The following is a 15,926-nucleotide window of genomic DNA, read 5'->3' on the forward strand; positions in this document are numbered from 1 at the left end:
AACAAGATCCCAGATCCAGAGCTGGATGGAATCTTGCTTTTAGCACAACCCTCCCATTATAAAGATGTGGAAACTGAGGCCTAGAATGGTTGAATGATTTGCTGAAAGATACATAAGAAAAAGATTTCAGAGGTGAGATTTGAATCAGATCTGTGCTTTTACTCCAATGCCTGATCCTCAGTTGTTAGGGCCTCCCCAACAAACCTTGTATTAATTATATTATACATTAATTATAGTTATATCAAAGGTCTAAAGTTGGACCTCAGAGGGACCTCAGAGATCATATAATATATGAGTATTGACCTTTGTGTGGGTCACAGACTCCCTTTGGGGGTCTAGCAAAGCCTATGTTTTTTTAAATAATTGCAGAAGAAAATTCTCAATTTCAATGGGACTTCAGTAAAAATTAAGGGCTAATTTCCTTCTCCCACATGGAAGTCCATGGACCCCCCTGAAATCTGTCCATGGAGCCCAATTAAGAACCTCCTGAAACAATGCAACTCCCACATTTTATGGATGAAAAAATCACAGGCCAGCGAAGTAACTTGTCTGAGGTCACACAAGGAGTAAGGGTTAGAGTCTACTTTAGCATCTATGTGCCAGACTGTAAACTCCTTGAGGGAAGAGACTTTCACTTTTGTCTTTGTATCTATGACACCCAAGACAGTAATGAATTATAGAGTAGGTGCTGAAGAAAGGCTGAGTAATCTACTGTCCAAGACACTGAGAGACGGTGTCTTGCCCTGGTTCACATGGTTGGTGTTTGTCAGGGCAGGATTTGAACCCCCTGTGAGCTCCTCAAGGAGGGATTCTTTTGTTTGTTCTTTTTGGGGTCCCCAGATGTGCCCCATGCCTGGCACAAAAGTCATGCCTAGTACATGGTTTTGGTAATCTGAAACCATTTCTTTATAATTTATGCTTGATAATAAATGCTTGTTGATCTGATTTCCTGATTGATTCCAAGGTGCTCAGTGGTTCTCTATCCTATAGGCCACATTGCCTCTCATTTTCGTCCTTAGTTCTTCTCAAATCATACATTTTTCCCCCTCAAGTTAAAGCAAATTATGGGAGCACATAAACCTAAAAGTTTTCTCTCTTTTGCTTACTTGGTATTCCTGTACAAGAAAATGCCTGAGGCAAATGACTGAAAGCAGAATCTTTTGCCTTGCTATCTCCATAAATTTCTTTGGAAATAATAAAAAGTAAAACCAAGGTCAGTTCATAGGTAGCGGGAAGCGCCTTTATGTTGAGTGAAGGGCCACATTCAAATCACTCCAAAAGGTTCTGCAGAGAGATTACCAAGTTAGAGGGTCTCCCTTTCAACAGCAGTCTTGGCCCCAAATACGCGAGAACACTCTCACACCCCCTTGCTCCCCAACCTAGACAGACACACTCTTCAACCCCACAAATGAACCGAGAGAAAGCTGCCTTGAAGCCCTAAAGACTTAAAGCATTGGAATCTGGTTATCTTGAAGCCCATTGGAGCTCTAGGCCTTGGTCTGGGTAAGTTGGGGCTTTCCTCCCTAGATGGCACTAGTGTTCCAGTTTCTGGGAAGTTGGGCGGAGGGCTTATTTGACAACTTGTTTCTTTCATTTTCCTAGAGGTTCCTTTTCCACAAACCTTCAATTCACCCGTAAATAACTTTAATTAAATGGCAGGCTCTCTTCTAGGCTTTATGCTAATAAGCCCATTTAAAATTCAAGGCTGTTTCCATAACATTTCTAGCCACTTCCCTAGAGGAATCAGAAATCCTACCTTAACTGCCCGACAGTGAGAAGTCATGCCTAGAACGCACAGAAGGTAATCATAAAATTTCCATCAGTCCAGAAAGTAAGATGAAAGCATACTGCTGAGTTACTATGTTCTATGAGCTCTCAGATCAGTAGATGGCTGCCATGACAACAGCAGAAGCGTTTTTTTTAAATTAACTTCTTGGACACGGGGAGCTCCATAACACACATAGACTCTTTGGGGTTCCCAGCAAATATACTTAGATTTTTTGTAGTTGTCAAGGAAGCTTGTAAATTAGCTTTTTTGCTCTAAGAAAAAAAAAAGTCAACTCATTTAATGGAACCCACCCTCAAAATTTACCTTGGCTATGAATGGGAGGCATCAGAACTGTGGTTCTATAATTTCACTTCTTCCTTCCGGACCTGGGTTCCAATCTGAGTTATGACACTTAATTATCTTTGTGACCTGGGGCAAGTTACTTTCCTTCCCTGGGCCTCAGTTTCCTCATCTGTAAAATGAGGAGATTGAACAAGATGGCATCTGAGATGTCTAAGCTTTAAATCTATGATGTCATGATCTCTAAAATCACTATGAGATTTAGATTTATTATCCTGTGTCTATCATGGGACTCATTTTTAAATGAAAGTCAACACTAATGAACCCACCCTTATATTTAATGAAGTGAGACTACCATGGGTTGAATTTAGAGGTCAACTGCCATTCTACAAATTAACTTCAAAGCCAATACAGTCCTATTCTTTAGTCATTGTTCATCTGTGATAGAATGATAAAAAGTGCTTTAAAGTTTATAAATTACTTAATCTGCAATCTCACTTGAGATTCATAATGGAGCGAAGTGGGAACTCTAGCTATTAACATCACTAACATTTTTACAGATGAGGAACTAAATCTCAGAGAAAGTAACTAACTTCCTCTCATAACTATACAGCCAGAAACAAGGGCTCTTGACTTTTCTCTGTGTATGTGTATCAGGAGTCCCAGAATTATGTTTGTTGCCTACATATATAATAAAAGGAAATGCCAAGTTTCAGTTAGAGGTTAGTGAAAATAAATGTATAATTTCTTTTTTTCCCATCCGAATTTTCAGACCTCCTGAAACCTATCCATGGATCCCCTGGGGGACATCCTATCGACCCTAGGTTAGGAACCCCTGACCTGCTGGGATTTATATCCAAGTTTCTCCAACTTCCAATTCTGTACTAGGTTAGAGGCTAATAACCATGCTACATATTCATTAGCTGGTGTCCTAACTTTAATAATGACAATATGGTACTTTTAGGTTTGCTTCATAAATAGTATCTCACCCCTGGGAGGTTAAGTGCTTTTTCTCCACATTTCACAGATGAGGAAACTAAGGCAGAGGTTAGGTGACTTGAGCAGGGTCACACAGCTAATTAGTGTATTTGATCTAAGCATTTCAGAAAATGACTGATGTATGTAATTTATAAAATCAGGTTTGGAATTTTAAAATTCTGGGTCATAAGTAGAAATTGAAAGGGGAGTTGATTACTTAAATGCTAAAAAAAAAATTTCCTTTTCAGTTGTTGAATCTATAGGAGTTGAACCCCACATGGAAATGGCATAAGGATTTAATTTATCAACATTATATATTGCTTAACTTTAGTCTGTACAAAACAGAATGACTGAATGAATGGTGTAACCAATACGTCTGTTCGTTCACTTTTGAAGCACATCTGTATGTTGTTCATCCTAATAAAGAAAATTTATTACAATGAAAGTTAATGTTATTTTTGTCATCCACATGTTTCCCACCTCAGCTGAAAGTCTTCCTTGAAGCACCCTAGTTGAAAGGCTAAAATTGCAATGAATTCTCTCCCTGCCTCCTGTTTAAAATGCACTTCACAGTTTGAGATCCCAGAGCCTGCCAGGGTCTGAATTGCTGCACTAGATGATTGAGAGTCTTTCAATTAAGCAGCAATTTTGCAATTAGTGGAAACTGAGTGCTCATAACAATCACTTGAAAACAAGTCTAGACAAGTTAGTAATTACCCTATTAAAGGGATATATCCCCTTACACTTGAGCCTGGTTTGCTCCATGAAAACTGAAATCTTCCATGCAGGGAGATCTAAGCTGAAAATTACATTTTAGCCATTAAAAGAAATCAATAGTACAGCTGTCTAAAAGAGGGGAGCAACTTTCATTTTAAAAGGAATCCTAAGCTTGGCCACAGTGCCAAGTTCTACTATCACTGTTTACATACAGGAAGTCTGAATTTTGTCTTATTTCCTCTCTTGGTCTCCTAACAGCCTAAGCACTGAAATTTCAATGTTATCATTGTTATTATTTCGATGATGATGATGATACTTTTAAACCTTATTTCTGTTGATCTTGTTGACCCTGGAGAAATGAAGATATTCTTACAACAAAAGTTTGGAGGTTGTGTTCTGTTTCATAGTTTTACTACGCAGGTTTTTTTTTTTTTTAACAAGGGCAATCACGAAAAAGAAGAAAATACATTTGTTTAAAGTTTTTAATATGAATAGAGGAAACTGTAACCCTGCCCTTTGGTCTACTTCCAGGTGATCGTGCTCAGCTTGTCCAGAGGGCTAACTCTAAATGAGGACTGCTTTGCCTTGGAAAGAAAAAAGAATTATCAATCATTTCCTTTTGGTCACTGAAGAGCTTAAACACTCAACTATTCCAGTAAGAAGAGAATAGCCTGCTTCCTAATGGCGCCCCCTATTAAGCTGGAAATCCAATCACTCCTTGAAGGATTTCAGAAGTGCACATTAGCTATAGTTAGTTTAAAAAACAAAATAAAACAAGATGGGAATGCAGACTTTCAGTGATGACATTTTAAAAATGAAAACTCTCTTTTCTTTTGTTATTATTAGGTTAGCACAATTAACCTGCTGTAGCAAAACAACTCAAATGAATATTCAACCTCTCCATTCTCAGTTAATGACAATTTTCTGAATTGTTTTTGACTTAAAAGTAAAGATGTCTTTGTGTACTAGATTGAAAAGGGCATGTTAGGAGAGATTTCCTGAATACCTTAGCTGTCAGAGGTTCAGATGGCCAATAGCTATTGATTTTATAATGGTAACAATCACCTGAACAAAAACAAAATTAAAAGTGTCTAACTTTTCTTCGAATAAGGGGGAAAAAAGCTTTTGTAGTTGTATTTTGCTTTTAAAAAATTCAATGCCTGAGAATGCATGCCACTGTTTCAGTGGTCCCCCAAACATGCAATCATCTGGAAATAATTCTGATTTGCTTAATGTGCTTAGAAAGATAAAACGTTCTCTATAAAAATCTCAATCACCAAATAGCAATAACTTGGCATCTATTTTTTTATTGCTGCATTTATTTTTTTTTCCATTTAAAACAAAAGGAGAAAAGGAGTAATCCTTTAAGGTGCTGGAATTCCAGTTATGATAACCAACATGTTTTAAATTCCACTCCAGGTTATGGTTACATTTCAACAAGTGCCTCTTTTTCCTTTTCGCTTACCTCTATTGCTAGTACAGCAAGCTTCAAGCAACAGCAATTTTCCATTATTACATTTGCAAGATCAGACAATATGGTTTCAGTGAATGTTATACATAGACTTTAATGCGCACCCTCTGCCAAAACTTCCTGGTGTAATTTCTACATGATATACGAGCTATAATAGCTTGAAACTGGCCATGTCACATCCAAGTAACCTTCAACCTAGGAAATTTTATGTTGCATAAAGCAAACAATGAGAAACTCCCATGTTTATACAAATTACTTATTTTATTATGCAGAAATAACAGAGGATGGAAAACAGACAAGATCAATTTTTTGGGCCAAGGGGAAAAAAGAGGAAAGTTTTGACTCTACAAGTACAGATAGAATTTTTTTTTTAGATGAAAGGAAAAGAACATTGTTTTAGAAGAGTTTTTGATTCTTGGGATATCCTTCAGCTTCCCAGTCCTATTTTGACCCAGTTAAGAACCAAAGTACCTAAATGTGTACAATATTGCTTTTCCGGAAAGAGGTACAGTACTAGGTGGATTAAGCTTCTGAAATAAACACTTAGAAATATGCTTTCCCTAGCTCCCAGCCAAGAACATTCCTTCACTCTTGTCAGAAAATGTTCACTGGTTACTGTTGATATGGGGGGGGGGGGGGGAAGGAGGGGAAGGGGGGAGAAGCTGCTCGGACCCTCTTGCAAGTTCAGTTAAAACAAGGCACATGGGCTAACCCCTGGCGAGCACCCTTTGAAGCCGCACAGGGATGGAGAAACCAGGCTTCTCTTCTAAATACGTTCCAGACATCACCGTACACGCATCAGAAGCCCTCCTGGGTGCACCACATTGTTGGATCCAGCAGGATCACTCAGAGGATCCCACCTCCTCCTGGTCCTAGGGATACCCAGCCCGAGGTGGATCGGAACTGGAAGAGACGCCTGGGAGCCCTGGTCAGCCTCCCCCTCCCCCGATTCTCGCGGCAGCCTAGGGGATGGGGAGAGCCCTGGCCAACCTCCCCTCCTCCCCCTCTCCGTCGCAACCCTGGGGGTGGGAGAAGCCCAGGAGTCCCTCCCTCCTCCCCCGGCCTTGCAGTTGAGCTTCGACTCTTCCCCGGTAGAGGGCACCCCATACCTTCCCTAGTTACTCTGTCCCCCGCCACCCCCATCTCTCAATCACCCCCCCCCCCCCCCTCTCCATCCCCCCCCCCCCCCCCCCACCTCTCAATCACCCCCCTCCCCCAGCTCTCCACCCCACCCACCCCCTCCGGCAAACACAAACCCAGCCGCTTGCGCCGCTCACTCCCCAGAGGCGTGCGCGCAGGCTCTTTGCTCCAGCACCCTCTTCGCTCCTTCCCCCGCCGCCCCAAGTACCCCCGGGACTCCCCCAATTCTAGTGGACTCCTCCTCTTCGCTCTTCATTCATGAAGGCAGGAGTCTCTCCAAGCCCGGTCACATCCTCTGCTCCCCCGGTCCCTCCTCTCCGGGCTCCGCGCTCTCCTTCTCCCGCTCACCCCCCAAGTACCAACCCTAAGCTCGTTCTTCTCCACCAAGTCAAAACTTTTGCGCCCCTTCTATCTCCCCTCTCCCACACCTAGGAGACCAGAGGGGGCCCTGGGAATTCGGAAGAACTGGTACTGGACTTGTTAGCGAAGCTATCCTCAGAGGAAGCTGGGGGGATAGGAGAGCGGATTAGGAAAGTTATTGCTTTCGAAATCCCGGATCACGCATCCCGGGGCGGGGCCAGGTGTGGACCGCCAGGAAAGGCTAAGTTTTGAAAGCTACTTTCGCCCCGGACCTGTCAGTTTCACTCGGGATTCAACTCTCGGGAAGCAGGGGACTGCAGCCCGGCTGGCTGCACCTGGATGGGGCCAGGGGATGAGGTGGAGGCCTGGCAGTTTAATGGAGGGAATGGGGGTCGAGGAGCGGGGCTAGCCCAGTTCTTCGGAAGGAAAGATCCCCTCCTCATCTTTCAGTCCCTCATTTGGCCGAGTCAATAAGAAGCCGCAGTCTTGGCTCCCCAACTCGCCCTCGGTCCCTTTGCAGTCTCCTAAAGGGCTACACGACGTCTCTCATCCCCTCAAAGTAACTGGAGCCCTCCCAAACCTCTCGCGCCCCCACTTTACTCGCTTCTCCCCAGCCCCTTCCTCTATTACACGCACGTCCCAGTTCCTCCAGATTCCCGTCGATTCCGTGCCCTCGCTCCTCAGTCCCTTCTAGCGCGCACTCTCCAAGTGCCTTCTCCCTGGGTCCAAGTCCCAGCAGCCAGCCCCCCATTTTCATTTGGGACACACGTTTCATTTGTCTGGGGACTAGAGGTCCCAGAACTTGCTCCAACCCTCTAACCCTCCTCGGGGGAGGGCCAGAGAGAGGAACGAATCACCCTTCCCCAACTTGGAGGCCCCTGTGCCCTGCGTTCGCGTCCCCCGACTCCGCGAATAACTTTCCCGGGGGAACAGGGGCTGGTCCCCCACAGAACCCCGTCCTGCCCGCCCTGGCACGGCTCGACTCCGAGGCTCTCCCCTACCTTAGAGTCCACACAAAGCTGGTTGGGTCCCCTGCTTCGGAGAGTCACATCCTCCTCTTCCTCCTCCTCCTCCGCGCCCCGGAGCCCAGTCCGCGCCCCAGTCCCAGCCGCCGCCGGCACGACCAGCAGCAGCAGCGGCAGCTCAAGTATCTCATCAAATCTTCATGAGGGGGGTGGCGGGGGAGGAGGGAGGGGGGGAGGGGGGGGGGGGGGCGAGCCTGGCTCCCTCACCCCCCAGGATCCCGCGGCTGCCTCGGCTTGTGTGTATGTGCGCGCGCGCGCGTGTGTGAGCGTATGTGTGTGCGCGCGTGTATGTGTGCGTATGTGTGTGTGCGCGCGTGAATTTGTGTGTGTGTGTGCGTGTGTGCATGAGTGTGAAAGAAGGAAGGAGAGAGGGAGAGACAGACAAGCGCCTGCCTTAGGCTTTTTGTCGGTCAGAAATTATTTAGATCCCTCTTTGGTCTTCCATTGGTCAAACTAACCCCAGGAGTAGCAGCGCCGGAGACACCAGCTCTGGGCCGGAGGCTTAAAGGGAAAGCGGCGTCTTTTTTCCTCCCGGGTCTCAGCCCCAGACCCGGCCCCTGGTGAATTTTAGGACTAGTTTTTTTTTTTTTTCCACCCAAGGATCTAGGCACTAAGCATCCCTCCCGAAGGCAGCGGGTCTGTCCTACTCAGACCTCTAGTCCCTTACCCGTAGGTGTTGTGGGTCCCAGGCAGTGCCAATCTCCCCCACCCCCATTGTGCCACCACCGCCCCCACGACTTGACACATTTGGCTGAGACGCAGAGAATGGGCCCTCTAGCTTTGCTCCCCTATGCTGGGCAGCCCAAGAGTGGGACATACGCCCCGGACGGTGGGCTATGGGGAGGGGTGGGGAAGAGGTTTCAGGGCCAAGCAGAATCCTGGCTCAGTGGATCTGATAAGACACTGGACGTGGGTAACTCACAGTTAAGCCCAGTCTTCCTGTTTGTCCTTAATTCTGCAGCGCCTTGGGGTGGGGGTGGGGGTGAAATACGTGGAGGAGAGGGGCATAAGGGGTGGGGGAAGAGAAAAACCAGGGTAGGAGGAGTAGGGGAGCTTAGCGTCGGGAGCTCCACTGACTGCTGGGACCCCCACTTTGCAACTTTGCTTTCCCTGTCCGGAGCAGACAAGCTGTGTGTAGGGATTCCCAGGGGAGGGGGGCCGTCGAATATCCTGAGAAAGCCTCCCCTCCCAATCCCCACCGCCTTGCTCCCTGACAGAAGGAGCACTGGGGACGTCCCCAAGGGGTGTCCATAATCACTTCCCCCAAAGCGTGGCTAAGAGTGGTTTACTCGTTGTCTTAAACACCCGCCCGCTTAAATATAGTGCGCTCGCTGACCTCTCCATCGTTTGCCTAATAGGAATTCAATCAAGATAATAACAGCATTTTTTATTAATGAATGCCCCGGATAACGTTACGCTAAGTTACTTTCTGGGGCCACGCAGCAGCCGGAGGCGTGACGGGCTCGGTCCTAAATCCACTGGCTGCGGAGCCCTCACGGAAGAAGGAAAGGAAAACAACCCACCTTCTCAGTCACTACTTGTGAAAGTCAACATCGAGACAGCCACGCCTGGGGAGGGGGGAAACTCAGCCCGCAACTCCCAATTATCACTCCCTCCGGTTCCCCTCCGTCCAGATCAGTCTTTGGTGCCTGCCTGTGCTCCTTCTGTTCTGCAGCAAATCGATTAAATTATTGATAGTGGAAATTGAATGGTCCAGGTAATAATGGCATCCCCTGATTGAGTGGCTCCATTTGATCTTGGTAGAAGCAGAGAGATTTCATGCTAGCTCACTAGGGTTAGCGAGAGAGCTGGATCAGACCTCTCAGGCTCTGAATGGGAATGTGGGTGGGAATCCACGAGAGGGCTTCTCAATTGCCTTGACGTGCAATGTCATATGATACCTCCGCTGCCTCTAAATAGACACTCTCCTGCACGAATTACCAGAATCCAAATTCAGTGCATTGGGAAGGATGCATCTTTTATTAAAAAGAGTTCCGTTCCAGAGCATTGCATGCTTTTGCAGATGCTCGTTTCTCCCAGCCGTCCTACCAAACATGCATCAGGCCAGCCCTTTAGAAAACCCAGGGCAGGAAGAGAGATGAGAATTTCTCTGGAGCCTTGCTTTTAGCTAGCTAGTTTGGGGAGTTTTGTGACCCCCTTCCACCGAGAAAGCTATCAGTGCCGAGGTCAAAAGGGACCTACGATGTCCAGATGTTCATTCAATTAAATCAACAAACATTTACTGAGGACCTACTACATTCTAATCTCTTTTTAGGCTCGGGGAATACAAAAGCAATTCGAACAAACATACATAACAACAACAAAAAGTCTGACTCTGCCCTCAAGGAGGGTACCTTCATCTCTTTGGAAGAGCTAAAAATTCTTTCAGCTGGCTTTTTAAGCCAGACCATTCGAGCCACCAAAAGCCTCATAATCTACCATCCGGGGATTATGTTCAATCAACAGTTTGACAAAACTTCTCAAACCCCTGCCTTGGGTTCTCCTTAAAGGTGATCCTGTTCCCAGTAGTTCAAACATTCTGGAAGCACGGCAGAGTGCTAGCTAGCACTTTAGGGTATTAGATAAAGAATAGTGCTCTGATAATTTCGCCAAGTTAGCCAACCTCAAACTGGTTAGTGGTCAGTGAAGGGGAGTTCTTCCCAATGGACTCATTGCAAACCAGGGATCAATACAAGGCCTTTGGCATTCCAGTGATGGAGCCAAGAGGAAGGTAGACTGTCTACCTCTACACTGGGTCAATGAACCTGCTCCCCTCCTGGCTATTTTGTTTTCTGGGTGTGTTGATAGATAACTCAATAATGCCTCCTCGGTTAAGCTGGATCGAATGTGTGATTATTCAAATATATTCGCAGATCCTCAGAGTATGTGTTAGGCACATTTAGCTAGGTACCTATGTCAATATGACTGATCATACAACCAATACAAACAATCCAAGGCACCTATGGGGAAGAGTTCATGCGGGCATATTGAATGCATTTTATAGATGCTTGCAAACCAGAATGCTATAGGACAATGGAAACAAACCTGATATATTTTTTCAGATCACCCCTGGCATTGGGTCCTGGTGGAAAATTTAAAATGCTATAAATTGTGAAAGTGATTTCATTGGCCATAGTTATAGGATTTATACTATGTAAGGTTTTAAAAGTCTCTTTCACTTTGTTGGGGGATCAGGGATGGATAAATTCTGCTCCAGTGTTTAAGGAAAATTTTATAAACATAATTTATCCTGCCTTAAATGTTAGCTCCAAAGATGCTTATAAATGAAGGATGCTGATGATCTTTAAGTTTAAATACCTCTTTACAAACCTATGCAATAGATACTGGAGATTATTATCTCCACCACTTTACAGAGGGGGAAAAGCACAGATAACTTAAGTGACTTGCCTAAAATCACAGAGCTAGTAAGCTTCATAGGGGATATTTGAACCAAGGTCTTCCTGATTACAGGTCAAGTATGAAGAGTCAGACATGACTGAAATGAATGAACAACAAACCCTAGCCACTTGGTTATATTGCCTTTCATATCAAGTAGGTGAATGTGGGCCAGCTAGAAAGCTCACTAGAGGTTCTCAGCTGCTAGTCATTAGAAGTTATACCAGCTGTTCAAATCACCTTGTATAGGTCAGTATCTCTGCTTTAGAAATACCACATTCATTTCCGAAACCTGTCATGGTGACTGGAACCAGTCCTCTCTTTCCATCCCTCTCCTGACCTCATGGGAACCATTTTGCATCTGTACTGCCCAGTGTATCCTGTGGTTTTACAGAGGGCAAGGCAGAAACATACTTGTGATGAAATCACCAGGAATAGTATGAATATTTAACAAGCAAATGGGAAGTGACTTCCAATTCAAGGGAACATTACTTTGAGTCAGAAACTACCCCCTGTGAAATCCCTGAGACTTTCTCAGGGTCCTGATCAGAGTGTATCAAGCCAAGAAAACAACTTCAAACTGTTTTTCCCTGTCTACTTCCTCTTAATAGCTAATCTAAATTGTATAAGGAGAACAAAGAACTGCAAAATTGGAAGGAATTTCAGTGGTCATCTGGACCAGTCCTCTTCTTAAAACATGAATAAATTCAAAAGCCAAAGCTCTCTTTGAACACCTTTAGCAGGGGGAACTCATAACTACCTCGTGAGGCTATCCATTCCATTTTGGGATTGCACAGATTATTAGAAAGCTCTTCCACACAATGATCTGAAATTTGTTGCTTGCTGTGGAGTTATCCATGACCTGGCCTTGACTGACACTATCATCTCCTCCTTGGTACTCTATTTATGTGTGTAGTGTAAACCCTATAATTCCCTCAAGGCAGGGAATTTCTGGTGTATAAATCATCTGCACTAAGAGCTGGTAAAATTAAAAATTCAAGGGATTATGATAGCTACAGTGACTCCCCCAAGACCAGTTATTATATAACAGTAATAAGACTTGAACACAAGCCCTTTCACTCTAAGGCCAGCGGTCTGCCCACTGCACTACTCTGGCATCTCTTGCATACCAGTCTCCCTCTTAATAAATTCGAAGACCACGTCTGGGTAGATAAAATGTAAAAGTCTGTATCTCAGTCTTCCCAAGGATTCCTGAATAAATGTTCTCCCCCTCCCCCCTTCCATCTTATCCTAGCAGCATCTATGAATTATATTTAAAGGTCCAGGATTAAACTTCCAATTGTCTTTTGGACCAGGATATCAAGAAAGAAAAATACAAATTTCTGGGTTTGCCTCTTCCAAGACCTGACACATGCATGCCTGATGATGGGAGCAAAGACCTAAGAGTTATATTCTGTAAGTTTATGGTCTCAACATCCCCCCTCAGTCAAAAAAAGGAAAATGACATTTTAGTGCATTAAAGCAAATAGCTCTGAGGGAAGGAGAGTTGATTTTTAATCATCTGTAAAGATCTTGTAGGTTAAACAGACAAACAAACAACTTTGCTAGTGTTGAATCTTACTATCTGATGCTTAACATTCCTAACCTGATGTTTCAGAAGAGCTAAAGTCAAGAAGAAACATTTTGGATCCTCATTTATGCTTGTCAGGAAATAGAAATGAATCCACATTGCACAAGTGGGAATAGTGGCAGGAGGCACCAATCTGACACCAACATATTTTTTTCTATTAATAATTTTAATTGGCTGAGGTCAGTCCCACTCTCACTACAAGCATTTGATGTTTAATTATGTTTATTCAAGTCTCCTAGTTACTCCCGCTCACGATCTCCCTTGTAGAAAAGGGGGAAAAAATGTCCAGAATCAAATGGACTTGACTTCCAAAGATGCTGCTGCAAAGCTGAGTAATTAACATGGAAGAAGTGAGTAAACAGAAACACTTTTACTCCAGTTTAGGGTCTTTTCAAACTCTAGTTTCAAACTGTCAGAAGTTAGAGTGTAATCCCTATGTATCAGTGGTGGGTGGTGGGGGTGGGGAGCATGCTTGTATGAAACCTATCAATGTCACAGAAGAAACTGAATGAGAAGGACTCATTGGTCTCTTCACTAAGTTAATTAATTGGTTCTCAGACTTTTTGGTCTCAGGACCTCTTTTCACTCTCAAAATTATTGAGGTCTCCCCCAAAGAGCTTTTGTTTTCCTAGGTTATATCTATTGATAATTATCATCTTAGAAATTATAATATCTTAGCATTATTATGAAGATAGTTTTGACTTTGTGAACGACTTAAAATGATTCCTGGTCAATTCTTGAAGAATTGCTATTTTAGCTCATGGGATCATAGAGCTAGAGCTGGAAGAGTTTTTCAAGTCCGTCATCTAGTCCAACCTCTATCTTATAGATGAGGAAACTGAGGCCCAGGGTGGTCAAGTGACTTGCCCAAGGATCCATAGCTAGCAAGTACCAGATCTGGGATTTGAATTTTGGTTATATGACTACATCACAGTGACTGAAACTTAGAAGTCCTAGGTCAACTCATTTGGTGTGTCAACTGGTGCTGCCCAACAGGGTTGGTACTTATGTTCTACTCTACTGAAACAGATTTTTCTCTACTCTTGTAACTGCAACTATAACTCTATTGCTAGATAGTACTGATAGCCACCTGGACTGAGGGGCAGCCCCAAGGTGGAACAAGGAAGCCAGGGTTCAGGATGTCCCCAAAAAGAGAGCCAGAATAACGACTTGGGAATCCTATCACCCCAGTCACAGGTTTTAGAACTGGGTGGAACCACAGATATCATCTAGCTATTCCAGTCTCCTTATTCTTTAGGTAAGGAAATTTCCCCAGTGACTTGTCCAAGGTTATACAAGAGAGTATAAGCTGGTAATTACCTAGCTAGTAAATGGCAAAGCTAGCATTTAAACCCAGGTCTTTTGACTAAAGTGAGCATTCCAGACTGGCTCTGAGCCTTGAAGGTCTGAGAACCAGGAGGATCTCACTCCATCAGGTAGTGGCCCAGCTCTGGTTGAGAGTTCTTAGCATCCATTCTTATTCAGGAAACTTTGGGGTCCTTATGGGATTTTATTTTTTTCCCCCTTAGTCACTCTTAAGCCATCAAGTTATTTGTGTGGATTTCTATAGGAGAGGAGTGTTTTGTTTTTATTTTCTTTTTCTTTCCACACAATATGATTCAAGAGAGAAATCTGAGGTGGGAATGGGTGGGGTGAAGGTCACATGGCTCAAGTCACCAATAGGTGGCACTGGACAAAGGAAAACAGCAGTTCTAGGCTAGAGAAAACCTGCCAAGATAATGAGATAGAGCTTTGGGAGTGAAAAACTGTGACACTGATGATTTCCTCTTTGTGCCCAGAGGTTTTCATCACCTGAATAAGAACTCACTTTTCCATCATCCTTTAAAGTTTACAAAATACTCTCTTCACAACTCTCCTGCTAGGAGGGTAACTATGTTTATCTTCATTTTACAGATTTTTAAAGAAGCATCCATCTTGAGCTGGAAGTGGTCCAGGATCTAGACTCATTCAAAAACCTTGGAACTCATCTCTCATATGCTTTTATGGCTTTGTTTTGGCCACCTGGAGCTGACTGTTTAGTCCAAGCCCACCTTGACATTTTACAAATGAGGAAATGAAAGTCCAGGGAGCCTAAATGAGGTCACAGATGTAATTGTCAGAGGTGGGATTTGAATTCAGGTCTTCTAATTCCAGAGCTACCGTGTTTCCCCAATAATAAGAAGTATCCCAAAAATAAGCCCTCCCTTACTGTGTAAGATTCCTCTAAAATAAGCCCTATTGAGATTGCTACTGTAGTGAAGGTGATCCCCTGCGCTACACGTTACATTACGGTATCCTCTGTACGCACCGTCCCCTCCCCCCCCCCCCCCTCCCGGTCAAACGCACACGCTCCGAGCTGCATCTAATCAGAGCTGCAGCAGTGAGCTCGTCATCCCGTTCTTCCCCAGTGATTTGCTTGCTGGCGACATTGAGAGCAGTGCCGAGGAGGAGAGCTGAGGCAGGACAACCTAAGCCCTCCCCTGAAAATAAGCCCTCTGGCGTTTTTCTTTCCAAAAAACATAATAGGACAGTGTCTTATTATCGGGGAAACATGGTAGTACTCTTTTCATGGTACCACTTTTCACTGAAATGCAGAGAAATTAAGTGGTTTTCCCAGAAATAATCCGACTGTAACTATGGATCCAGGTTAAATTCAGGGCTTCCCATCCAATTGTCTTTCAAGAAAAACAAAGAGGATAAAATAAGGGGGAGGGGGAGGACTAACAGCCCAAGTAAAGGAAATATCCCAGAATCACTAGGTAGAAATGTAGAATGATGGTCTTGAAAAGAATATCAAGATATGGTATGTAGATCATCTCCCTATTCTCAGTTCTACTGTACTAGACCAAAGGAGGGACCTTAATGAGGACCCCATTATACAGTTGGCTAATCCCTCAAATAAATAAATGTATGTATACATATATACACACACTTATATACATATATGCACACGTAGCCATTCATAGAACATATTTGTATATGTATATAACAGACACATTTTTCTTGCTTAAAATTTGTTTCTATCTTATTTCACCTTGTTCTAGTAAGGATGAATAGCTGGCTATTGGCTTCCTCCTATACTTAAGGACCATTACTAAGTCACTGCTCAGTGGCCTCTTGGTGCCAGAAACCAGATCCCACAACCTTTGTTCATAAACTTTCAACTTCTAACCCATTAAT

The 15,926-nt window shown here is 44.0% G+C and overlaps 1 protein-coding gene across 2 annotated transcripts in view; it reads right to left on the reverse strand.

Annotated features, from left to right (window-relative positions):
• Positions 1-9,624, reverse strand: part of BDNF (brain derived neurotrophic factor) — a 50,795-nt gene extending 41,171 nt beyond the window's left edge. The window contains exon 1 of one of the 2 annotated variants that reach the window (XM_069091338.1): positions 9,283-9,624. The gene's annotated coding sequence lies outside the window, so the exon portion shown is untranslated. Of the gene's footprint in view, positions 1-7,735; positions 7,907-9,282 lie in introns of those variants that run through there. The other variant, XM_069091337.1, reaches the window with a different exon arrangement.
• Between the last annotated feature and the right edge of the window lie 6,302 nt (positions 9,625-15,926).

The sequence above is a fragment of the Petaurus breviceps genome, unplaced genomic scaffold, assembly GCF_028583685.1.
Source record: "Petaurus breviceps papuanus isolate PSGF00001 unplaced genomic scaffold, PetGlider_PUasm1.0 188, whole genome shotgun sequence".
Classification (NCBI taxonomy): domain Eukaryota; kingdom Metazoa; phylum Chordata; class Mammalia; order Diprotodontia; family Petauridae; genus Petaurus; species Petaurus breviceps.